The sequence below is a fragment of the Glycine soja genome, chromosome 1, assembly GCF_004193775.1.
Source record: "Glycine soja cultivar W05 chromosome 1, ASM419377v2, whole genome shotgun sequence".
NCBI lineage: Eukaryota > Viridiplantae > Streptophyta > Magnoliopsida > Fabales > Fabaceae > Glycine > Glycine soja.
The window spans coordinates 31044018-31070471 of NC_041002.1; positions in this window are offsets into that span (position 1 = coordinate 31044018).

The following is a 26454-nucleotide window of genomic DNA, read 5'->3' on the forward strand; positions in this document are numbered from 1 at the left end:
ACAACAGCAGCCTGCTCCTTCCTTCCAAAATGCTGCTGGCCCAAGCAGACCATACATTCCTCCACCAATCCAACAATAGCAACAACCCCAGAAACAACCAACAGTTGAGGCCCCTCCACAACCTTCCCTCGAAGAACTTGTGAGGCAAATGACTATGCAGAACATGCAGTTTCAGCAAGAGACCAGAGCCTCCATTCAGAGCTTAACCAATCAGATGGGACAATTGGCTACTCAATTGAATCAACAACAGTCCCAGAATTCTGACAAGCTGCCTTCTCAAGCTGTCCAAAATCCCAAAAATGTCAGTGCCATTTCATTGAGGTCGGGAAAGCAGTGTCAAGGACCTCAACCCGTAGCACCTTCCTCATCTGCAAATGAACCTGCCAAACTTCACTCTATTCCAGAAAAAGGTGATGACAAAAATCTACCTAACAATTTCTGTGCAGGTGAATCTTCTTCCACAGGTAATTCTGATTTGCAGAAGCAGCACATTCCCCCTCTTCCATTCCCTCCAAGAGCAGTTTCCAACAAAAAAATGGAAGAGGCAGAGAAAGAGATCTTGGAAACATTTAGAAAAGTAGAGGTAAACATACCTCTGCTGGATGCAATAAAGCAAATTCCAAGATATGCCAAATTCTTGAAGGAGCTGTGCACTAATAAGCGGAAGCTTAAAGGAAGTGAACGAATTAGCATGGGCAGAAATGTCTCCGCATTGATTGGTAAATCTGTTCCTCAAATTCCTGAAAAATGCAAAGATCCAGGTACATTCAGCATACCTTGTATTATAGGGAATAGTAAGTTTGACAATGCCATGCTAGATTTAGGAGCCTCTGTTAGTGTTATGCCTCTGTCAATTTTTAATTCTCTATCTCTAGGTCCCTTGCAGTCAACTGATGTGGTAATTCATTTAGCTAATAGAAGTGTTGCCTATCCTATTGGTTTCATAGAAGATGTCTTAGTTAGAGTTGGTGAACTGATTTTCCCTGTTGATTTTTATATCTTGAATATGGAAGATGGATTTTCTCAAGGATCAGTTTCCATCATTCTAGGCAGACCCTTTATGAAAACTGCTAGAACTAAGATAGATGTTTATGCAGGCACACTGTCCATGGAGTTTGGTGATATAACTGTTCATTTTAATATTCTGGATGCTATGAAATACCCATCTGAAGATCTTTTTGTATTTCGTGCTGAAATAATTGACCATGTTGTTGATGAATACATGACTGATCTTTATTCTAATCTGCATGCCTCTCACTCTTCATGCATTGAGTCTGAAATTGTACTTGATCATATGTCTGAATTTGATGTTGAGAGTGAATCTGAGAGTGATATTGATTGCATGCCTGGTGGTGGTGTTTTACCTCTTGAGATTGATTTTATAGAGTCAGATAGGACTAACCATGTTTCACGAAGTACACATACCTCTGACTTTCTTTATGAGGTAAAGGCTGAGAAACCATCTCCTTCTACCACTGTCCAGCCGACCACACCAGAATTGAAGCCTCTGCCATCAAATTTAAAATACGCTTACTTGGATGATAGCAAGAGTTTTCCAGTGATTATATCTGCCTCCCTTGCTGATGAGCAAGAGGAGAAGTTGTTGTCAGTTCTCAAGAAGCATAAGAAGGCTATAGGCTGGACCCTGGCGGACATTCCTGGTATTAGCCCATCCACATGTATGCATCGAATAAATTTAGAGGATGGAGCTAAACCAGTAAGACAGCCATAGAGAAGACTCAACCTGGTGATTCTTGATGTAGTGAAGAAGGAGATAACCAAGCTTTTGCAAGCTGGAATCATTTATCCTATCTCCGACAGCCAATGGGTGAGTCCCGTCCAGGTAGTCCCGAAAAAGACTGGCCTCACAGTGATCAGAAATGAGAAGGAGGAGCTGATTCCTACTCGGGTGCAGAACAGTTGGAGAGTCTGCATTGACTATAGGAGGCTGAACCAGGTTACCAAAAAGGACCATTTCCCCTGCCATTCATTGACCAGATGCTTGAGCGCCTGGCAGGTAAATCCCACTACTGTTTTCTTGATGGTTTTTCTGGTTATATGCAAATTACTATTGCTCCTGAGGATCAGGAAAAGACCACATTCACCTGCCCCTTCGGCACTTTTGCTTATAGGAGGATGCCTTTCGGCCTGTGCAATGCCCCTGGTACCTTCCAGCGGTGCATGATTAGTATTTTCAGTGATTTTTTAGAAAATTGCATAGAGGTGTTTATGGATGATTTCACTGTATATGGATCCTCTTTTGATGGTTGTTTGAATAGTTTGGAAAAAGTTTTGAATAGATGCATTGAAACTAACCTTGTTCTAAATTTTGAAAAATGTCATTTTATGGTTGAGCAAGGTATAGTTTTAGGCCACATTATTTCCAATAAGGGTATTGAAGTAGATCCTGCAAAAATTTCTATTATTTCACAATTGCCTTACCCCTCTTGTGTGCGAGAGGTGCGATCTTTTCTTGGTCATGCAGGATTCTACAGGCGCTTTATAAGGGATTTTAGCAAAGTAGCCCTTCCACTGTCCAACTTGTTGCAAAAGGAGGTGGAGTTTGACTTTAATGACAGATGCAAAGAGGCTTTTGATTGCCTCAAAAGAGCGTTGACTACCACCCCCATCATCCAGGCACCTGATTGGACAGCCCCTTTTCAGCTTATGTGTGATGCATCAAATTATGCATTGGGGGCTGTCCTTGCTCAGAAAATTGATAAATTGCCCAGGGTGATATATTATGCTTCTAGGACTTTAGATGCTGCCCAAGCAAATTATACTACTACTGAGAAAGAGCTTCTAGCCATAGTTTTTGCTCTTGAAAAATTTCGATCTTATTTGCTTGGTACTCGCATTATTGTTTATACTGACCATGCAGCTCTAAAGTACTTGTTGAAGAAGGCTGATTCTAAGCCTAGGTTGATCCGATGGATGCTCTGGCTCCAAGAGTTTGACTTGGAGATCCGTGATAGGAGCGGAGCACAAAATCTAGTTGCTGATCATTTGAGTCGGATCGAACGTGTCTCTGATGCAGATTCACCTATTCGGGATGATTTCCCGGATGATCATTTGTATATATTGTATAGTATTTCTGACTCTCTTTCTACTCCCTGGTTTGCTAACATTGTCAATTATTTAGTTGCCTCTGTTTTTCCTCCCTTAGCATCTAAGGCCCAAAAAGATAAGATTAAAAGTGATGCTAAGCATTTTATTTGGGATGACCCCTACTTGTGGAAATTGTGCAGTGATCAGGTCATTAGACGGTGCATTCCAAATCATGAGATTGACTCAGTCCTGCAGTTCTGTCATTCTTCCGCACCGGGAGGTCATCTAGGTGTTCAAAGGACAGCTCGCAAAGTGCTTGATTGTGGTTTTTATTGGCCCACCATCTTTAAAGATGCGTGGAAGATCTGCAGCACTTGTGAGCAGTGTCAGAGAGCAGGAAATACACTTACATGGCGACAACAAATGCCTCAGCAACCTATGCTATTCTGTGAGGTGTTTGATGTCTGGGGTATAGATTTCATGGGTCCTTTTCCTGTCTCTTTTGGTTATGTTTATATTCTCCTTGCAGTTGATTATGTTTCAAAATGGGTGGAAGCCAAGCCCACTAGAACTAATGATGCTAAAGTTGTCGCAGACTTTGTCAGGTCTCATCTGTTTTGCAGGTTTGGAGTACCTAAAGCAATTGTTAGTGATCAAGGAACCCATTTTTGCAACAGGACAATGCATGCCCTGCTTAAAAAGTACGGGGTGGTACACAGGGTATCCACACCATACCACCCCCAGACTAATGGACAGGCAGAAATTTCTAACAGGGAAATCAAGAGAATTCTAGAGAAGATTGTGCAGCCAAGCAGGAAAGATTGGAGTACCAGGCTTGATGATGCTCTCTGGGCACATCGGACTGCCTAGAAAGCACCCATAGGAATGTCTCCTTATCGGGTTGTCTTTGGAAAGGCATGTCATCTTCCAGTGGAAATTGAGCACAAAGCATACTGGGCAGTGAAGACTTGCAACTTCTCTATGGATCAAGCTGGCGAGGAAAGGAAGTTGCAACTGAGTGAGTTAGATGAAATCCGCCTAGAAGCCTACGAGAATGCCAAGTTCTACAAAGAAAAGACCAAGAAGTTCCATGATAGCATGATAGTTAAAAAAGACTTCGTGGTTGGGCAAAAAGTGTTATTGTATAATTCTAGGCTTGGACTCATGAGTGGTAAGTTGAGGTCTAAGTGGATTGGTCCTTTTGTTGTTACTAATTTTTTTCCTTATGGTACAGTTGAGATCAAAAGCGACTCCACAAACAAGAGCTTCAAGGTCAATGGACATCGACTTAAGCCATTCCTCACGAACCCTTCTTTAGTGGACGTAGTGGTGGAAGAGACTTCCTTACTCCACCCTACTCTTCCTCCACCATGACTTAGGGAGTTTTTCTTTTCCTATCTCCTTCTTTGCTTTTATTACACTTGTCCGATTCTCTTTGATGATTTAATTGTTTTTAATCTTTTAATTGTGCTACATTGAGGACAATGTGTTGTTTAAGTATGGGGGGGGGGGAGTGTTCTTTGGTTTTGCTAGTTTTGTTGGTTTTGTTAATTTGTTAGTTGTGTTAATTTGTTAATGTTGTTAGTTTCATCGGATTTTCAGTTTAATATTTTGGGTCAATTTCATGTGCACGTATGACTTTGCATGTTTTTCTTTGAATTATAGGATATGTTCAAGAAATGGGTAATTGTTTTGAAAATAAAAGTTCTTGACATTTTGTGACTTGAAATCCTTGATTCTTCTCTACATGTCATGATAGTTTTGAAAGCTCAATTTGAAAGTGATGATTTTACCTTTGTGAGAATTTGAGCCATCCATCATTATAATCATTTGGTGTGTTTTGCCCCATTGATTGCTTGCACAATAGCCTTGGCTTGATTCTTGTTGATGCGTCCTAATTCACATGCATATTTGGAAATGATTAAGGCAATTTTGTTCTTATAAGCTTCTAGCCAAATGGACTTACCTTGAATTAATTCCTTTGATAGCCCTTTTGAGCCTTGTTTCCCTTTCCTTGTTTTGAAGCTCACTACAAGCCTTAAGTGAAAAACCATGATATTACCATATCCTTAAGGAATTTTGGAGCTTTGGAATTGTTTTGGGAATAAGTGTGGGGGGTTTTTGTTTCATTGGACAACTTGTTTTGTTGGCTATGCTTCATGATGTATTTTGGGCCATACTTGATGTACATTGTATATTGGTTAAATGTTGGACATGCTGAATAAAATGTTGTTTCTCAAAGGCCAAAGAGTAAAAAAAACAAAAAAAACAAAAAAAAAATTCGAAAAAAGAAAAAGAAAAGCAATAAAGTTGAGTGAATAAGATCTTAAATGGCACAAGAATGATGAAACTCTTGGTTCTACTCTTCATGTTTAATTTTTATCTTTACTTCTTTTTATTTTTTTCTTAATATGCACTTATTCCCCTTTGCTCCTCTATTCCTTTGGGATTTAGCCACTTATTCCATATTTCTCCATACCTTGTCCTTGGCCCCATTACAACCTTAAAAGACCTTTTGATCCTCATGTGCTTGTGTTTATGGGTTGATTGTCAATTTTAGAATCTTGCCAAGTTTATGTGGTGTTTGCTTTCATGGGAGCTTTGAGGGTAAATAGTAGCCTAGACACTTGAGAGATAGAGTGTATATCTTGTGAGGCTTTATCACTTTTCATTCTTGAGCTGATTAACTATTTTGCCATGATTGGGTTGCTTGGATGATTTTCATGAATGTCTTGACTTTTTGGATCTCCTTATGTTAGATGTTACCCATTCCTTTCATTCCCTGATGTTCATTGTGAAATATGTGAATGTTTTTGTTTGTCTCCCTCTGATATCCTTTGATTTTGTTCTTTGTTTCATTTTGCCCAGGAGTGCAAAAGGCTAAGTATGGGGGGTTTTGATGTGCCATCATTTTCTTCTATTTTCTAAACCCTTTTTGCACCATTTTAATTATTGATTGGTCTTAATTGTCAATTAATTAGGCAGTTTTATTATTTGGGCTCATTTAGCTAATTTGATGTTTTTAATCTAATTTCAGGAATTAATGAAACATTGGGCTTAATCCGGATTTTGGTTGTGGACTTGAAGAGGGCAAATAAAGCAACACTTATCTTAGTTAATTTCTAATTAGGAAATTTCGCAATTTTATTTTATGTTGTTCAGTGTTTATTTCATTTTGGGCCAGAGTATTGTAATAGGGCCCAGTGACTTTGAGTGACTCTTTTTAAATAGCTGCCTTGGGATTCGTGCAGGGGATTCTAATCTGTTATGCTATTCATTATTCAGAGCTTTGTTTTAGGGTTTTGGTTTTTCTGTTTTGATGCTTCTGAGTTCGTAATGCAATTTTACGTTTTCTGCTTCTAATTACAATTTCGTTCTTGCTTCTTCTTCTACTCTCATTTACGTTTCTGTTCCATTTTACATTTCTGTTCGTTTACGTTTCTGTTCATTTACGTTTCTGCTTCATGTTTCAATTGCGTTTTCTGTTTGAATCCATGGAAGGCTAGATTTTCTGGTGTTGTTTCCTTTTGAGGACGAAGCCCAACTCTCTTTGAGGTTTCGCTTGTAATGTGGTTTCCTGGCAGTTCTCCCTTCATCAGTATCCCAAATTCGTGAATATTAATCAGTGCACGCTTCGTGTTCGATTAATTGCCTCTGAGCCTAACTTGCGTTCATGCTTAATGGACGAAGGGCTAACTGGTGTATGTGGTGCCTAATCACGTATTGAAAACCCTAAGTTGATTTTCGCTTAGTAAATTGAAATAGGGTTGGATTAAGTGGTTGACTATTAGGGACGAATTCTCCATAACCCAGGATAAGAGAATGGCTTCTGAATCAGAGGAAACAACCCGTTTTTAATATTAGTAGTTTCGTATTCCAGTTTACTTGTTCTGCTCTTTAATCACAAAACAAACAAACCCCCCCCCCCATCGTTATTGTTACTGCAAGTATATTATGAACATTTGGCTTGTCACTGCTCATTGGGAAACGACCTAGGATCACTTCCTAGTTACTGCATTTTCATGTTTATTTGATTCGGGTACGGCCTCGATCAGTGGGGCTGTTTTATGTATGTAGACACAGCATGGGAAAGTCAAAATAGGTGCCCAAATGTAATCCCAAGCTTAGAAACCCAAACTTTTTAAAGCTTCAATGCAAGGAAACATGCTTATGGCTAGGAATCCAAAATTTGGTTTTAGGATTAGAAAAGCATGAAAATAGGGACTTTTTGTAAGGATTTGAGCTGCCCCATGATTGGCACTTTGCACCTAAGTAACGTGGGAGATGCTTTTCAATGGTGTGTAGATATACGTGAATATATGGCATAAAGATATGTTGCAAAGTGTGTGAATATATGGCATAAAAATACCTTGCAAAGTGAATGAATGGTAAATAATGCATTTCAAGATATGTATATTTGTGGATAGGTAGCATAAGAAGCTTTTCAAAAAATGTACCCATGCCAGAATGGCGCAAGAATGCTTCCCAAATGAATGTATGATGTGGAATTGCCCCTCAAGAGTAGGTAGATGACATGAAAGTTCCTTTTCAAATGCAAGTGTGTGCGTGATGTGAGATTGGCTCTCCAATGTGCATATATGTATAAATAAATATGAATGGAACAACAAAAATTTGTATGTTAATAAAATACTTCAAATGTGTGTGGGTAGTTTGTGGTAGCAAAATAGTTAGGATATGAACATATGTAATTTTGGCACAATACCTTGAGCATGTGTGTAAGTATTCTTTCCGAAAAAAAATGTATATATGTGTGGTAATTAGAATGTTTTGAATATCCTTGTATGTTGATATAAATAATAGGATATTTTCTACACGTACATGTGTGCATAAATGGATTACATGAGTCCGTTCTCCATCTGAGGGATTGGCATGACATTTTGTGCGTTAGGATAAGCATTATCTTGTAAAACTAACTTCTCAATGTTTGTTCTCACAGGAAATGGCCTCGAGGAAGCTCGCCTCAAAGAGATCTAGGAAGGATAAAGCGGCTGAAGGAACCAGTTCCGCTCCCGAGTATGACAGTCACCGCTTTAGGAGCGCTGAACACCAGCAGCGCTTCGAGGCCATCAAGGGATGGTCATTTCTCCGGGAGCGACGCGTCCAGCTCAGGGACGACGAGTATACTGATTTCCAGGAGGAGATAGGTCGCCGGCGGTGGGCATCACTGGTTACCCCCATGGCCAAGTTCGATCCAGAAATAGTCCTCGAATTTTATGTCAATGCTTGGCCAACAGAGGAGGGCGTGCGTGATATGAGGTCCTGGGTGAGGGGTCAGTGGATCCCGTTTGATGCAGAAGCTATCGGCCAGCTCCTGGGATATCCTCTAGTACTAGAGGAGGGCCAGGAGTGCGAGTATGGCCAGAGGAGGAACCGGTCCGATGGGTTCGATGGGGAGGCCATCGCCCAGTTGCTATGTATACCGGGGCAAGATTTTACCCGGACTGCTGCCGGGAGACGGGTGCGGATCATGCGCACCAACATGACCACCCTGACTCAGATATGGATGACTTTGCTGCTCAGCAACATCCTGCCCATCGATCATAATTCCGACCTCCCCCTGCCGAAGTGTCAGCTGGTGTACGCCATCCTGACGCGGATGAGCATCCATGTGGCTCAGTTAATCGCTGATGCCATCTATATTTTTGCAGGTATGGCGCCTACCAGGCACCCTCTGGACCAAGATAAGTCCAACAGGGCCCTGGGATTTCCCGCCTTGATCACGGGACTCTGCCAGTCGTTCCGCGTCCCCGTCACACCTAGCAAGGTGATTCGACCGCCCATCACCCGAGCTTTTATTGAGAAGTACTGCACGCAGAGACAGGTCCAGGGTGATGCACCACAGGCCGCGGACGCGCCACCACCTTATCAGGCTGGTCCAGCCGGATCATTTGATACAGAGCAGTATTTGCGGCATTTGGTTCGCCAGCAGGCGGCCAACCACCGGGCACATGTACAGACTCATGATTGTCTTTATCAGATGAGTCTCAGCCTGCAGAGCCAGGGCTTTACTTCTTTTTCGTGCCCTACTCCTGACTAGTTCAGGGCAGAGGTCGCATGGCCTGGAGATTGGCCCGAGGCCCAGGCAGGAGAAGCACCAGCAGAGGCTCCCGACGAGGCAGATGAGGCCCACGAGGACGAAGAGATGATCGATTTACTTTATTTCTTAGGAGGGAGCGGTGCCACATGATTGGGAGATCTCTTGATCCATATTTCTTTTTGTTTCCATTTGTTTTTTCTGTTACATATCATCTTATTTTGTGTTTGACTAAGGGACTGACGTTTGTTTCATGTTTTGACGTTTGTTTTGTACATACATATCACTTGAGTTGTTACGTCGGTATTTGTTTCGTTGTTGTCAATAATGTTTGTTGAAATGCTGGAGCCGCGTAGAGTTTTTTTTCATTTTAGGAACGTTGTCCTAAAAATAATAAAATAAAATGAACCAAAAATCCTAAAAAGAAAGAAGCCTGTGAATAAAAGTCATGTTCATAAAGAAAAGAAAAAGGTTTTTATTTGTACATGTATGTAAAAGGAAAATGTGTATAGAGGATCTAAGTGTGTAAATGATGCGAAGAAAGGAATTCTTGTGTGTGTGAGCAACGAGTGTATATGAAGAAACCTTTGTGTGAACCATAAGTGTGTGTTGGGAAAAATGAAAAATCTTTGAATGTAAATAGGATTTGTATATAGACCGTGTGACGTAAGAAGAAGAGTTCTAATGCGTGTACAAAAGAAGTTTGTCATAGATGTATAAAGAAAGATTTTCCTCATAAAGAACCACAAGTGTATAGTTTTAGTGAACATATTTAAAAATAAAACAAAAAGTAAAAAGAAAGAAAGACCGCAAAGATCGACATGATTTAGTTAAGAAGTATGAATCATTCGTAAAGAGCAAACGCATCTTCTGGAGACAAGGGACCGATGCTAAGAGTTTATTTTCCGGAATGAACCGAGATAAGGATGGATGAATGCATTGAACTGATGAAAGAACATAATTTGGAAACGTTGGGTCTGTCTGTATAAATTCCCAACCGTAGTATCACAATGCCATAAACGGGATGCTTGAGTGCCCACCTGGCTGTAACCATGACTAATTTTGCACGTTATTTTCAAATCATCATTGTCATGCGTGCCTTATGGAATAAAGTGGAAGTTCGGCCCGAGACCGACACCTTGTCACCCAGATTTGTTTCGCCCCATATGTCAAGATTGGGTTCCCACGATAAAAGACCCCATTGAAACACAACCTCAGACCTTTTTGAACCTTGGCCTGTAAAAAAGGAATCCTCATTCTTTCCCCCGAAGCAAAGGACAGTGAAATCTCCTCAAGGAAGAGCGAATGGAATGTTAAAACCCGATTTCCCAAAGAAAGGGATGGGGAAGGAAAATTGAAGGAAGAAATGGAAAGAAAGAAAAAGAGAAAAATAAAAATAGAGAAAAGAACAAAAGAAAGGAAAGAAGAATTCCCGATCAAAGATCGAAAGGAAGTAAAAAGGGAAAAGAAGTAATTCTCGATCAATGAAGGAAAGAGGATAGAAAGTCTCCAAAAGCCAGATTGCCACTCAGAATCATTCTTGACTGGCAATATCCCACCCCACATGAACAAAGAGGAAAAGACCGAAACACCCAGCTTCCTCTCCAAAAAACGCTGACCTCGAGAAAATCCTATTGGTCCGTGATCGTACGTTTGATCTATGATTCGATAGGAAGTCGCGTGCAAAATAGAGTCATGGTGCAGTTATTGGTTTGGGAATAGGTTAAGACACTTGCCTTGTGAGTTTTATACACCATGAGTGATTTATTTTCAGCTTAGCCCCATGTTTCCCCTGCGTGTTCATTTGAAAGCTAGAAGTTGACGACCTACTCTTCATTCTCGGTTGCAAGGAAGATTACCCTTGGCACAAGTATGTTGTTTCTCTAAGATGTGATGCTCTCGCGAATGATTTATTTTTCTTTGCAAAAAGCATGTTATCCTGTTGGGTGGAAAAACCCGGTGGACCGTTCGGTCCCGCCAACATCCTTTTTCAGAGCCACATGAATGTTATTGCTTAGGGCTGTTCGTGTGTTCTCCATTTTCGAGTTTGGAGCTGTGTTCCATGATTGCCTAAGAGAGGACCCTCAAGGCAATCCTCCATTCACACCCTTTTTCAGGAGCCACATGAATGAATTGCGTTGTCATTCATGTGTCCTCCATTTTCGAGTCTGGAGTTGTGTTCCATGATTGCCTAAGAAAGGACCCTCAAGGCAATCCTCCATTCTCACCCTTTTTCCGGAGCCACATGAATGAATTGCGTTGTCATTCATGTGTCCTCCATTTTCGAGTCTGGAGTTGTGTTCCATGATTGCCTAAGAGAGGACCCTCAAGGCAACCCTCCATTCTCATCCTGTTCCGGAGCCACATGAATGAATTGCGTTGTCATTCATGTGTCCTCCATTTTCGAGTGTGGAGCTGTGTTCCATGATTGCCTAAGAGAGGACCCTCAAGGCAATCCTCCATTCTCATCCTGTTCCGGAGCCACATGAATGAATTGCGGTTTCATTCATGTGTCCTCCATTTTCGAGTCTGGAGCTGTGTTCCATGATTGCCTAAGAGAGGACCCTCAAGGCAATCCTCCATTCTCACCCTTTTTCCGGAGCCACATGAATGAATTGCGTTGTCATTCATGTGTCCTCCATTTTCGAGTCTGGAGCTGTGTTCCATGATTGCCTAAGAGAGGACCCTCAAGGCAATCCTCCATTCTCATCCTGTTCCAAAGCCATATGAATGAATTGCGTTGTCATTCATGTGTCCTCCATTTTCGAGTTTGGAGTTGTGTTCCATGATTGCCTAAGAGAGGACCCTCAAGGCAATCCTCCATTCTCACCCTGTTCCGGAGTCACATGAATGAATTGCATTGTCATTCATGTGTCCTCCACTTTCGAGTTTGGAGCTGTGTTCCATGATTGCCTAAGAGAGGACCCTCAAGGCAATCCTCCATTCTCGTCCTGCTCCGGAGCCACATGAATGTTATTGCTTAGGGCTGTTCATGTGTTCTCCATTTTCAAGTTTGGAGTTGAGTTTCGTGATTGCCTAAAAGAGGACCCTCAAGGCAATCCTCCATTCTCATCCTGTTCCGGAGCCACATGAATGTTATTGCTTAGGGCTGTTCATGTGTTCTCCACTTTCGAGTTTGGAGTTGAGTTTCATGATTGCCTAAGAGAGGACCCTCAAGGCAATCCTCCATTCTCATCCCGTTCCGGAGCCACATGAATGTTATTGCTTAGGGCTGTTCCTATATCCTTCACTTTCGAGTTTGGAGCTGAGTTTCATGATTGCCTAAGTGCGGACCCTCAAGGCAATCCTCCATACTCCACCTTTGTTCGGAGCACCATGAATGTCATTGCCTAGCGCTGTTCATGTGTCTCCATTATCAAGTGCAAAGCTTCTGGTGACTGGGAAGCACGTTATTCTATTGTTTTCCAGATCGGTTCCTTTGCCAAGTATGTGTATATGTGTATATGCGTATTATGTTCATTGTTCTTTGTTATTGTTTGTATTTTGTTTTGTGCAGAACAAAAAAGAAGGAATGGAGACGAGATTCGTCATCACAGAAAGGGCAGAACGGACGAAATCAGTGTCCTATCTTTGCTTTCCTCTTATCTCCGATGAGAGGTAAGTAAAGAGAGGCAACTGTCATACCCTAATTTCGTCCGGGGATTATTACTTGATGACATGCAATAAATGAAGTCCCGAGGCGTCTCAGAAATCCAAAAGGAAGCAGGCTTGCGTAATCCGTGAAATTGTGTAATGTGGCGGAAATCGAAAAGAGGTGTTTTTGCGCAATCCGTGAGTTTCCGTAACTTCTTTGAAAGCCAAAAAAGAGTAAATACATAATCCGTAAGGATTCGTAACCTTGCAGAAGGAAAATAAGTATTGTTACAAAATTCGTAAAGTTTCGTAACGTTACGAAAAAAGAATTACAAAAAAATAGAAAAGGGGGGTGCATTTAGTAAAAATTGGGGTGTAAATAGCAACCAGGCCCACTTGGGCCCTCCAAAAGATTCCTCCAGAAGGCTGTTGCTTCTGGAGGAAGCAACCTTGCTCGCCTGGGCGAGCTGAGCTCGCCTGGGCGAGCTGGGCGGCAAGCTTCTCCCCTATTTTGCTATAAATAGGGGAAGAAGTGAAGAAGAAAAAGGTTCAGCCCCTTAAGCACTTCTCTCTCTTTCGAATTTGCTGAGGAAAATTATTTCCGTGAAGAAAATCCGAGCCGAAGCACTTCCGTAACGTTTCCGTGAGTAATTACGCGAAGATTCTCGACCGTTCTTCAAAGATTCATCGTTCGTTCTTCGTTTTCTTCAATCTTCAACGGGTAAGTACCTCAAACCAAGCTTTTCAATTCACTCTATGTACCCGTGGTGGTCCACATTTTGTTTCATGTATTTTTATTCTCGTTTTCATTTACTTTTTATACCCCCTTTTGACGTGCTTAAGCCATTTATTTAAGTCATTTCTCGCTTAATCTAAAAATAAAATAAATTTCCACCGATCGTTTGAATTGCATCATCCGTTAATTTTGGTTAAAATGAATTCCGACCGTTCGGTCGTGCCGTAACCACGTTGGAAATCAAAAAAGAGGTAAAATAATAATATAATAATCAAAAAATACCTTTTAGTAAAATAAAAGCGAAAGATCAATCGGACGTTTTCTCTTTGGGATTTCTCATTCTTAATTGAATTGACTAAATAACTTAAGTGAAATTAAGGCTAAAATCAACTCGCCTAGTCAAGCTCGTCCACAAAAATAGGATTTTGAAAGTTTATCATTTCAGTTTCTTACCAAGTAAAATGGATCATTTTTAAGGTCCAATGCCTTAAAATGATCACCTTTCAAGTAAAAAGAATCACTTGATTCACGCATAAGAAAGAACTACGTAGGTCTGATTTCCTCTCCAAAGGAGGGTACGTAGGAGCAAAAGCCCCGCTTTTGTCGACCTCAAAAAATAAAAAGAAATAAAAGTTAAAGATAACACAATTCCACAAATTCTAAAAAATAGGCTGTTGTCCTTTGAGACAAATGTAAGAGGTGCTAATACCTTCCTCAAGCGTAAATACAACTCCCAAACTTAGAATTTTCATTTTGACCGGTTTCCTTCGATTTTCCCGACGTTTTCCACAAATAAACATTGGTGGCGACTCCGCGCATCTTTCCTCCATTGGAAAGCGCACCCGTGAGCCTCGCCCTCGCTCACCCGCGAAGTGCACGTTGCGACAATAGATATAAGGGTTTCAAATTCTTGAGAAAATGACTGAAATAGAACTTAGAAATTTTTTTCCTGAAAATCAATCCTTTTGCTAAGCGCAAGCCTCGCGCTAAGCACATCTTTTGTCATGCGCTAAGCGGAGAGTCTCTAGTGCTTAGCACTCAACTCTTGCATCTCAAGCTGATTTGGTCTGCTAAGCTGGCCAAGGCTAAGCTAAGTGCATCGTATTCACTAGCTAAGCGTGAGACGTTGCCGCTAAGCCCATTTTGATGCGGCCTAAATTGGGGTTCATTGAGCTAAGTGCTACTCATGACAGCTAAGGCCAATTCATTGTGGCCATAGCAGTGCTAAGTAGTCTATCATTCGCTAGGCGCCTGGCCCCCTATATTCAAGATGCATTATATTAGCTAAGCCGGCCCAGAGCCAGGCTTAGCGAGAGTTGCAGGTTTTATGATCTGCAGAATTCGCTAAGCGCCCCTTCTATGCGGTAAGCCCAGCTTTAAATTTTTTTTTTCAGATTTTGAATTTCAAACTTGGGCTAAGCGCGTAGCCCCGCTAAGCGAACCGTTTTGAGAAACCAAACGTCTCTCTGGCTCGTTTAGTACGGCGGTTTGCTAAGCAAGAGGGTCAAAACTATCTACCTCTGCCAAAAATTTTCTGAACATTGCCTGCATCTTCTCTCTTACACCCAAACTCGTGCATTCATACTTTCTTTGTGCATTTTCACTCATTTTCAGCAATCAACAATCCAAGTAAGTTTCTCATTCTCTTTACTCTTTTATTTTGGTGAACCTTAGGGTAGAAAACCATAGAATTTAGCTTTTAATTTTTAGGGTTTATATGATATTAGATTAGTTAAAAGTTAGGACATTATGAATGATTATGCTGTGTAGATAGTTTTGATTGGTTTGCATGTTTGATATGCCTTTGAGAGGCTCAAAAAAGAGAAGAAAATGAACTTCGTTTTCTGTGTTTTTCTGGAAAATGCGATGAACTCGCTAAGTGCGCTTGCTGCGCTAAGCGCGGTCATCAAAATTCATTGAATATATGTGTTTTTGGACAAACTCGCTAAGCGCACCTATCGCGCTAAGCGAGTTCATCTTTTGAGAATGAACACCCATCCTCCTGTTGAGATGCCTGTGGCTAAGCAAGGCTAAATCGCTAAGCCCAGGTAACTTAGTCATTTTTTTTGTTGAAAGCCACACGCTAAGCTGAGCCTATCTGGGCTAAGCTCATTTCACTGCGGCAGCGATTGGGCTAACCGAGCCTAGCTCGCTAAGCCCACATACTACTTAGTGAAATTTATGATATTATTGGTCTGCTAAGCACCGCCATGCTGAGCTTAGCGCTTATCTGTTGCGGCTATCATTAGGCTTAGCAGACAGTCGTTGTTTCACTAAGTCGATGTGTTATATTTATGAGGGCACGCTGAGCGAGTTGTATCCTGCTAAACGCCCATCATTAATTTCAGCCCATTATTTTAGCAACTTGAATAAATGTAGTCTAAGGAATTTTGAGTTCTTTTTATTTATAGATGGCATCGAGAAAAAGGGCCAGAGCAGATGACATCCCTTCACCATCAACTCCAGCTCCTCCGGCAGCAACAATAGGACCGGATGTCCAGAGCTCCCAAACCTTAGTCCCTATGCTATAGAGCTTATTCCAAGGACAGGTTATTACCATGCACAGCTTGCAAGAACTGGCTCACCAAAGGCCAATTAGAACTATGGAGCAGTTCCTTAAGCAAGTAGCATGGCCTGGAGCTCTACCTTCAACGGTGAGACCCAACGAGGCTGCTCCTCCTGAGCCCACACCTGCACGGGTTGAACCAGTGCCAGCTAACCCATAATCTCCAGTGGCGAATCCATGTTCTCCTAAGCTTGAAGCAGTTCCCCCATCTCCAAATATTATTATCATCACTGATTCCCCATCTAGAGAAGTTGTTGCTCCCCCTGATTCCCCCAGATGGACAAGCTGCTGATCTCTCTGATTCCCTATCTGGAGAAGTTGTTGCTCTCTCTGATTCCCTTGTTTTCCATATGATAGATGAGGAGGATGCTTAGACATAGGACACCCAAGACCTATCTCAGGGATTTTAAATTCCTGATGATTTTGTGTGGAAGCAATGCTTTCCAAGTTTATTTTGATGATGCCAAAGACTCAAGTCAAGAATCAAGAGTCAAGCAAGTTACCAGAATCAAAGAGTCATTCAATCAAAGCAAGTTTCAAGAATCAAAGAGTTGTTCAATAAAGAATCAAGATTCAAGTAAAGAATCAAGAGAAGACTCAATTAAGATAAGTATTAAAAGAGTTTTTCAAAATATTGAATAGCACAATTTTGTTCAAGAGAATTTTTCAAAGAAAAATCTTTTACCAAGAGTTTTACTCTCTGGTAATCGATTACCAGAAGGTAGTAATCGATTACCAGTAGCCAACACTCTTTTCAAACTGATTTACAAAGCAGTAATTGATTACCAATGTTTTTGAACGTTGAGATTTCAAATTTGAAAAGTCATACCTTGTGATAAAACAGTTTCAAACTTGTGTAATCGATTACACAATACTTGTAATCGATTACCAATGTTTCTAAGCGTTTTGATTTTTAAATTTAAACATGAAGAGTCACATCTGTTGATGTGTAATTGATTACACTATAATGGTAATCGATTACCAGTGACTTATTTTGAAAATTAAATTACCAAAAGTCACAATTCTTAAAGTGACTAGTTTTCAAAAAGAGTCAACTTTTAAAGTGATTAGTTTTCAAAAGAGTCACAACTTTTAAGGTGACTAGTTTTAAAGAAATTGCCAAGAGTCACAAACTTTAACTTGACTCATCAAATGACTATAAATATGTGACCATGGCACGAATTTTAAAAAGGGAGAATTTTCAGATTCCTTTCATTCAAAAAGAGATTTCTTTCATTCATTCAAAGTATTTTTCTAAGAGTTTTTGTTCAATACTTTCTTTATTCAACAAAAGTTCATTGGCCAAAAACTTGTGTTATTCTTCTTCTTCATTCCTTCTCCCTTTTGCCAAAAGAATTCAAAGAACTAACCGTCTGAGAATTCTTTTGATTCTTTCCTTCCCCCTCCAGCCAAAAGAATTCAAAGAACTAACCGTTTGAGAATTCTTTTGATTCCCCAAACAAAGAATTCAAAGAACTAACTGTCTGAGAATTCTTTGCCTAAACACTAAATTCAAAGAACTAACCGTATGAGAATTCTGTGTAAGAATCGGGTAGCTTCTTGGTTGTAATAGTGAACACAAGGAAGGGTACATCCTTTGTGGTTCGCTTCAAGTAGAGGGTATATCTACTTGGTTGTTCAAAGAGAACAAAGGAGGGTACACCCTTTGTGGATCTTTGTTTATAAAGGATTTTACAAGGTTATTGGAAATCTCAAGAACTGTGGGTTGCTTAGGGACTGGACGTAGGCACGAGTTATGGCCGAATCAGTATAAATCTTGTGTTTGCTTTCTTCTTCCCTACACTCTTTACTTTTCCGCTGTGCACTTTTTATTTCCGCTTTACTTTGGTCTAAGTTATTGTTTTTGTTCTTTACTTTCTCATAACTTAGTAGTAAAGCCTAATTGAATCTAGTAATATTAAAAAGGATAAACTTTTAATTAGTCAAGACACATTAATAATTAATTCAACCCCCCCCCCCCCGTTCTTATTTATTCCAAGGTCACTTGATCCAACAAGTGGTATCAGAGCAGGTATCTTGAGAAAAGTTTCACAACTTCAAGATTCAAGGCCTTCTCAAATTCTCTGTTTCCTAAAGGAAACTCCATCCATAGGCCACCTATCTTTAACGGTGAGGGTTACCACTACTGGAAAACCCGAATGCAAATCTTTATTGAAGCAATAGATTTGAAGATTTGGGGAGCCATAGAAATAGGACCTTATGTACCCACTATAGTAAATGGAAGCACATCAACAGGCACAACAATAGAAAAACCTAGAGATAAATGGTCTGAAGAAGATAGAAGAAGAGTTCAATATAATCTTAAAGCCAAAAACATCATTACTTCTACCCTAGGAATAGATGAATATTTTAGAATCTCAAACTGCACAAGTGCTAAGGAGATGTGGGACACACTTCAACTCACACATGAGGGCACAACTGATTTTAAGAGATCTAGGATTAATACTCTAACCCATGAATATGAATTATTTAGGATGAACACAAATGAGAACATCTAAAGCATGCAGAAAAGATTCACACACATAGTTAATCACCTTTCCTCCTTAGGAAAAACCTTTACTAATGAAGATTTAATAAATAAAGTTTTGAGATGCTTAAGTAGGGAATGGCAGCCCAAGGTAACTGCTATTTCTGAAAGTAAAGATCTTTCTTCTATGTCTCTTGCCACACTTTTTGGCAAATTACAGGAACATGAGATGGAACTTCAATGGCTAAATCAAAATGAAGAAACCGACAAGAAGAAACGAAGCATTGCACTAAAAGCCTCCTCATCAACACAAGATGAAAATGAAGATGAAGAATTGGAAGATGAAGAAGACTTCTCACTCTTTGTGAAGAAGTTTAACAAATTTGTCAAGAATAGAAGAATCGAGAGGCGTCAAAATTTCAACCATGGAAAAAGATTTCAAGAAGGCTCTCCAACTCTTAGATGCTACAAGTGCAACAAACTTGGTCATATCAAAGCAAATTGCCCCTCAAATGAGCAATGGCCTGAGAAGAGTGATAAGAAAAGCCATGAAGAAAGAAGGACCAAGAAGGCTTACATCGCTTGGGATGATAATGATTCATCAGAAGGATCTAAAAGGGAAGAAATCAATCTTTTAACAAAAGACTATGAGAGTGAAGAGGACATCACTCAAAGGGATTAAAATCAAGATGGCAATCTGATTTCCATTTCATTCCAATGATGAAGATCAAACATTCCAATCATGAAAAGGTATTATCTTATCCAATTACTCAATTAAGTGGTCCAGTTCATTAATTTTAAATTAAATTGTTAACATGATGACTAACATTTTTTTTGTTGTTGATTGTTGTTTTGGGATTTCTTTTAAAATGATTGATTGTGTTCTTTGAACTTTACAAGTTTTTAAATTACCTTTAACAAATCTGAATGTTTGATGATGCCTGTGATCTATATCCTTCAATCCTTGTGTGATTCTTGTTTGATATGTTTGAATTACTTGATTGATTGCTTCGACCTTCCACCACCATCCTCATAGATTTAGATTATTATTATTATATTTTAATTTTAAGCCTTGAATTTGGCTATGTTTTATGACATTATTCTCTGAACATTGGGTTTTGTCGCAACCTACCCTTCGGCGGGAGGGCGACGCGTGACTCGCGGGATGCCTGTTTCACGAAAGGAATACGCGCGGAGTCGCCACCAACGTTTATTTGAGGAAAACGTCGGAAAAACCGGAAAAGATGCGATCTACAAACTTTTAAGTGAAAGGTTCGGGAGTTGTATTTACGCACGGGGAAAGTATTAGCACCCCACACGTCCGTCCCAAGGGACGACAGCCTTTAATCGAATGTGCAAACATGACTTTGATTTTTTATGTTCCCTTTTTATGTATTTATATCCTTTATACCCTTTTTATATTTTTCTCTTTTTGTGGTCGATAAGGGTGTTTCCCTTTGCTCCTACGTATTCCTCAATTGCGATGAGGAAATCAGACCTACGTAGTTCTTTTTTATCAAGCGATTCTTTTTTACTTAAGAGGTGATCATTTTAAGGCGTTGGACCTTGAAAATGATCCATTTTACTTAGTAAGAAATTGAAATGACAAACTTCAAAAACCTATTTTTATGGACGAGCTTGACTAGGCGAGTTGATTTTAGCCTTAGTTTCACTTTAGTTTTTAGCCAATTCGATTAAGTATGAGAAATCCCAAAGAGAAAAACGTCCAATTGATTTTTCGCTTTATTTTACTAAAAGGTATTTTTTATTATTATATTATTATTTTACCTCTTTTTGATTTCCAACGTGGTTACGGCACGACCGAACGGTCGGAATTCATTTTAACCGAAGTTCACGGATAATACAATTCAAACGATCGGTGGAAATTTATTTTATTTTTAGGTTAAGCGAGAAATGACTTAAATAAAATGGCTTAAGCACGTCAAAAGGGGGTATAAAAAGTAAATGAAACGAGAATAGAAATACACAAAACACAATGTGGACCACCACGGGTACATAGAATGAATCGAAAAGCTTGGTTCGAGGTACTTACCCGTTGAAGATCGAAGAACGATGAAGAACGGTCGAAACCTTTGCGAAATTCCTCACGGAAAACGTTACGAAAACGTTTCGGAAGCGCCTCGGCTTAGATTTTCTTCACGGAAACAATTTTTCCAAGCAAATTCGAAAGAGAGAGAAGTGCCTAAGGGGCTGAACCCTTTTCTTCTTCACTTCCTCCCCTATTTATAGCAAAATAGGGGAGATGGTTTCCGCCCAGCTCGCCCAGGCGAGCAGGGTTGCTTCCTCCAGAAGCAACAGCCTTCTGGAGGAATCTTCTGGAGGGCCCAAGTGGGCCTGGTTGCTATTTGCACCCCCATTTTTACTAAGTACACCCCCTGCCTTTTTTTGGTGATTCTTTTTTCGTAAAGTTACGGAAACTTACGAATTTCGTAACGATACTTGTTTTCTTTCCGTAATGCTACGGAACCTTGTGGATTACATAATCATCCCCTTTTTGACTTACGGAATGTTACGGAACCTCACTAATTGTGCAACGATGCTTCCATTTGATTTCCGGTGTGTCACGGAACCTTACGGATTGTGCATCAATATTTTCTTTTGTTTTCCGGCATGTCCCGAAATTTCACAAATTGCCTAATGATGGGTGCCAAGCACCTTACAAGGACCAAACAAAGGTCGCATGTCATCAAGCAAAGGTCCATGGACGAAATTAGGGTATGACAGTTGCCCCTCTTTACTTGTCTTTTATTGGAGATAAAAGGAAAGTAAAGATAAGATACTAATTTCGTTCCTCTCGATTGACGAGAGTCGCGGGTGACCATAAAATTTCCGCATGCAAATGACTTGTTGTTCCCGAGGGAACAAAAGGTGCAGAAGACGATGTCAGTCTCTGCCTGCTATCAAGCGTTCTGTCTTACAGATAGCAAAAGAATGTTTATACGGATAACCACTCGGGTATTTCCGCCCGTCAGCGTGACTCAAAAGTCAGTATGACAGATCTTGTAAGTGCGGAAGATGATGTAAATCTCCGCGTGTCAACGGGCCCGTCGCCTCGGACGAAGGGTGCAGAATGACCATAATTTGTCTCTGCGTGCCATCGGACACAACTGTGTCGGAATGGCAAAGGGGTGCGGAATGACCAAATTTTGTCTCCGCATGTCATCGGGCCCGCCGCCTCTGGATGACAAAAGGGTGCAGAATGACCATAATTTGTCTCTGCGTGCCATCGGACACGACTGTGTCTGAATGGCAAAGGGGTGCGGAATGACCAAATTTTGTCTCCGCGTGTCATCGGGCCCGCCGCCTCTGGATGACAAAAGGGTGCAGAATGACCATAATTTGTCTCTGCGTGCCATCGGACACGACTGTGTCTGAATGGCAAAGGGGTGTGGAATGACCAAATTTTGTCTCCGCATGTCATCGGGCCCGCCGCCTCTGGATGACAAAAGGGTGTAGAATGACCATAATTTGTCTCTGCATGCCATCGGACACGACTGTGTCTGAATGGCAAAGGGGTGCAGAATGACCAAATTTTGTCTCCGCATGTCATCGGGCCCGCCGCCTCTGGATGACAAAAGGGTGCAGAATGACCATAATTTGTCTCTGCGTGCCATCGGACACGACTGTGTCTGAATGGCAAAGGGGTGCGGAATAACCAAATTTTGTCTCCGCATGTCATCGGGCCTGCCGCCTCTGGATGACAAAAGGGTGCAGAATGACCATAATTTGTCGCTGCGTGCCATCGGACACGACTGTGTCTGAATGGCAAAGGGGTGCGGAATGACCAAATTTTGTTTCCGCATATCATCGGGCCCGCCGCCTCTGGATGACAAAAGGGTGCATGTCACATGACCTCAGGGTCAGTATGACAGAGATTATGGGGCGGCCGACAAAAGCAAGGCTCTTGCTCCTACGTATCCTCCAACGAGGAACTCAGACCTACGTAGTTCTAGATAACTTGTGAGACTTGAAAAAGTCTCCACCAGAAGATGCTGACATCTCCGGAAAGGGCGCAGATGACCACATTGGCCTCTGCTCATCAATCATACTTGGGGTCACTGAATGACAAGGTGCGGATAACCGTAAGGTGTCTCCGCAGGCTACCATCTCTTGGGTCATGGTAGCAGAAAGCGGTGTGGCCGACAAAAGCGAGGCTTTTGCTCCTACGTATCCCCCAATGAGGAACTCAGACCTACGTAGTTCTAGATAACTTGCGAGACTTGAAATAGTCTCGATGTTTTCTTCGCTAAAATGCGAACGTGCTTTAGTAAAGAGATAAAACCTCCAACTGATTAGAGCAGCATATGCTTTTTGAGTGAAAAACAATGCGTCTACCGGGGAAGGAGAGTATGCTGATGAAATTTTCTCATAACCATAAATGAGATTTTGGATGCTAGCATTTCGTTTCTAAACGACCATATAGAGGAAACACTGGGTTCGACAACAATAGAAGAAATCCACTCAAAGTGTATCAATCTCGCACAGGTAAGTGTTTTATCCTAATTCCGGACCATAGATATGTCATGACTTGATTTTACACATCGTTTCCTATCAAATCAAAGATTACATGCGTGATCATGGATCAATAGGACTTCCCTTGGGAATGGGTTCTTTTGGTGGTTTTTCGGCTTTTGTGTGTTTGGCCTTTTCCTTTTCTGTTTCTTGTTTGACGCGAGGCGAGCAAGTCACCGACGTACAGGATTTTGGTTGGCAATCAAAGGGGGAAGACCATTTCAGGTCGTGGTTTCCTTTCCTTTTTGTTTGTTCATTTGGTGACAATTCTGTATTGTACAGATATTGTCTGGTCAAAAGACCTTTCTGCACATTTCTTCTGATTTCTTTCGATCCTTGATCAGGAGCTTTCTTTCCTTCCTTTTACTTTCTCCCACTCTTTGGTTGGGAATTTCCTTTCTTTTCTTTTCGCTTTCTCCCACTCTTTGATTGGGAATTTCCTTTCCTCTCTTTTTTTCTTTGACTGGAAATTTTCCTTCTCTCCTCTTTTTTTTTTTTTGCTTTCTCTTTTATTGGAAATTTTCCTTCCCTTCTTTTTTGCTTCCGAGGGTAAGGATTGACATTCTCATCCTGGGTCAAGGTTTATGGTGAGTTAGGATTTTGGCTCAAGACTTGTAGAATGGCTAGACATGATACATGTCAGGGTTTGGTTTGGTTCAAGGAAAAAAAGGGATGCCCCACACTATTTCCATGACACAAATGCAAAAATGATGATTTGGAAATTTTATGCAAAACTGGTCATGCATGCACCTATGCGGACACTCAAGTGTCAAATTTTTATGGTCATGTGATGCTAGGGCTCAGGATTCATTTCCTCTATTTTTAGTCAACCCAACGTTTCCAAAACATGTTCTTTTATCAACTTGTGCATTCATTCGAGTCCATTTCGGGCGTCCGAGAAAATTTCACAGCATTCACCCTTCAGGTGTATACACATTTTTTCAAAAACTAGTTATGATCAGTGATTTTTTTCAAAGAAAAGTTGGAAGTCATCTCTTTTCAAAAGCATGTTGGTTTTTCAGCTAGACAACTTATTTTTCTTTTTTTCTCTCTTTTTCCTTTTTATCATTTGTTTATTTCTTTTTCTTGTTTGTTTTTGTTTTTTTTGTTTTTTTTTCTTTTTTTTCATGAGGTATTTTGCTACGTAAACATGTGTATATTTTTGTGAGGTATTTTTGCTATATACATGCATATCCAAGGTATCTTGCTACCTAAACATACATATATATATTTTGTGAGGTATCTTTTTGCTACATACATGCATATCTAAGGTATCTTGCTACCTAAACATACATATATATTTTGTGAGGTAGTTGCTATATACATGCATATCCAAGGTATCTTGCTACCTAAACATACATATATATATTTTGTGAAGTATTTTTGCTACATACATGCATATTCAAGGTATCTTTCTACCTAAACATACATATATATATTTTGTGAGGTAGTTGCTATATACATGCATATCCAAGGTATCTTGCTACCTAAACATACATATATATATTTTGTGAAGTATTTTTGCTACATACATGCATATTCAAGGTATCTTTCTACCTAAACATACATATATATATTTTGTGAAGTATTTTTTGTTTACATACATGCATATCTAAGGTATTTTCACTACCTAAACATACATATATATATTTTGTGAGGTATGACTACCTTCCGAGCTTGCGCTTGTTTTATTTAAATTCCCAGGATCATGAGCAACTAGGTGCGTCCTACTATAAAAAGTGATCAAATAACAAGCATAGATTCAAAAGGTACTAGGTTGCCTCCTAGTAGCGCTTCTTTAACGTCTTGAGCTGGACGCCTAATGATTTGTCGGTCATGGACCTAGTACTTTGCATATCTTTGGCTTTGGACTTGGTCGCCTATTGGTCGGCCATGTGTCGTAGGCAACGCTCTAACCTTTTTATGGATGAGCTGAGGTGAACTCTAGAGGTGGTGGCGGTGTGTCTATTGCCCGCTGCCGGCCATCCCCAGGCTACTATGGTGTTTCGCCCTACGCCTGCCTGGAGACGCAGTACTTCTTGATGAAAGCTCGATTAGTAGGGGGCCTGATGCCCTTGCTGGAGGTGACAGGTACTCCGTAGAACTGACAGAGACCCGTAATTAGAGCTTGACAACTCCAAGACCCTGTTGGACTTCTTCGGGTCCACTGGGTGTCTTGCAGGCGCGATCCCTGCAAACAATAGATGAAATCAAAAATCAGTTGAGCGATGTGCATACTTACCTATGATGACGTGACCTTGCCGGGGGGGTACGGGCACCCTGTAGGACTGATAGAGGCCCGTAACCAGAGCTGGAAACCCCAGGGCCCTGTTGGACTTTTCCGGTTCCACTGGGTGTCTTGTGGGTGCGATCCCTGCAAACAATAGATGGTATCAGAAATCAGTTGAACCATAGGCATACTTACCCATGTCGGGACGACACAGACCAACTGATACTTCCGCAGGGGGAGATCGGCATTACGATCACTGGGCAGAATGTTGCTAAGTAACAACGTCATTTATATCTGTGTAAGAGTGGTCATTTTGGTGCGCATGATCCACACTCGTCTCTTTGCAGCGGCCCGGGTGAAATCTTGCCCCGGTATGCATAGTAGCTGCGTGATAGCCTCCCTCTCTAGTTGTGCTTGCACAGTTTGTCGCCCTCCAATATTAGGGGGTGGCCCAGGAACCGTTAAAAGGAAACTACTGGTCCCTTAACCGGGAGTGCAAGTCTCGGTTAAGCATTTAAGGATAGAGGACCTTAAATTATCTTAAGGTGTGGATATGGAGCCCACTGAAAGTGAGGACGCGTAGCCCTCTAAAGGCGAGGGCGTGTAGCCTTCTGAAGTTCAGGACGTGTCGCCTTTTGAAGGCGAGGGAGTGTAGTCCTATGATGACGAGGACATGCAATCCTCTAAAGGTGAGGGCATGTCCTCCTTTGAAAATGGGGGACATGTAGTCCTCTGATGGCGAGGACGTGTAGTCCTCTAAAGGTGAGGACGTGTAGTCCTTTGAAGGTGACGGCGTGTAGCCCTATAAAGGTGAAGGTACATGACCCTTTGAAGGCGAGGACGTGTAGTCCTCTGAAGGCGAGGACGTGTAGTCCTCTGAAGGTGAGGGCGTGCAGCCCTCTGTTGGCGAGGACGTGTAGTCCTCCAAAGGTGAGGGCGTGTAGCCCTACGAAGGTGAGGACATGCTGATGGAAGCTTGCTTGTGGAGCTTCTATGGAGGCTGGATCTTTGAGCTTCAATGAGGTCCTTTAATGGTGGTTTTCCACCATGGAGATGCAGCGGAAGACAAAGGAGAAGAGGGGAGAGGAGGCGCCATCCACTAGGGAATAAGCCATGGAAGAAGGAGCTTCACCACCAAGATGAGCCTTGGATAAGAAGCTTGGAAGGATGCTTCAATGGAGGAAAAGAAAGAGGGAGAGAAAGA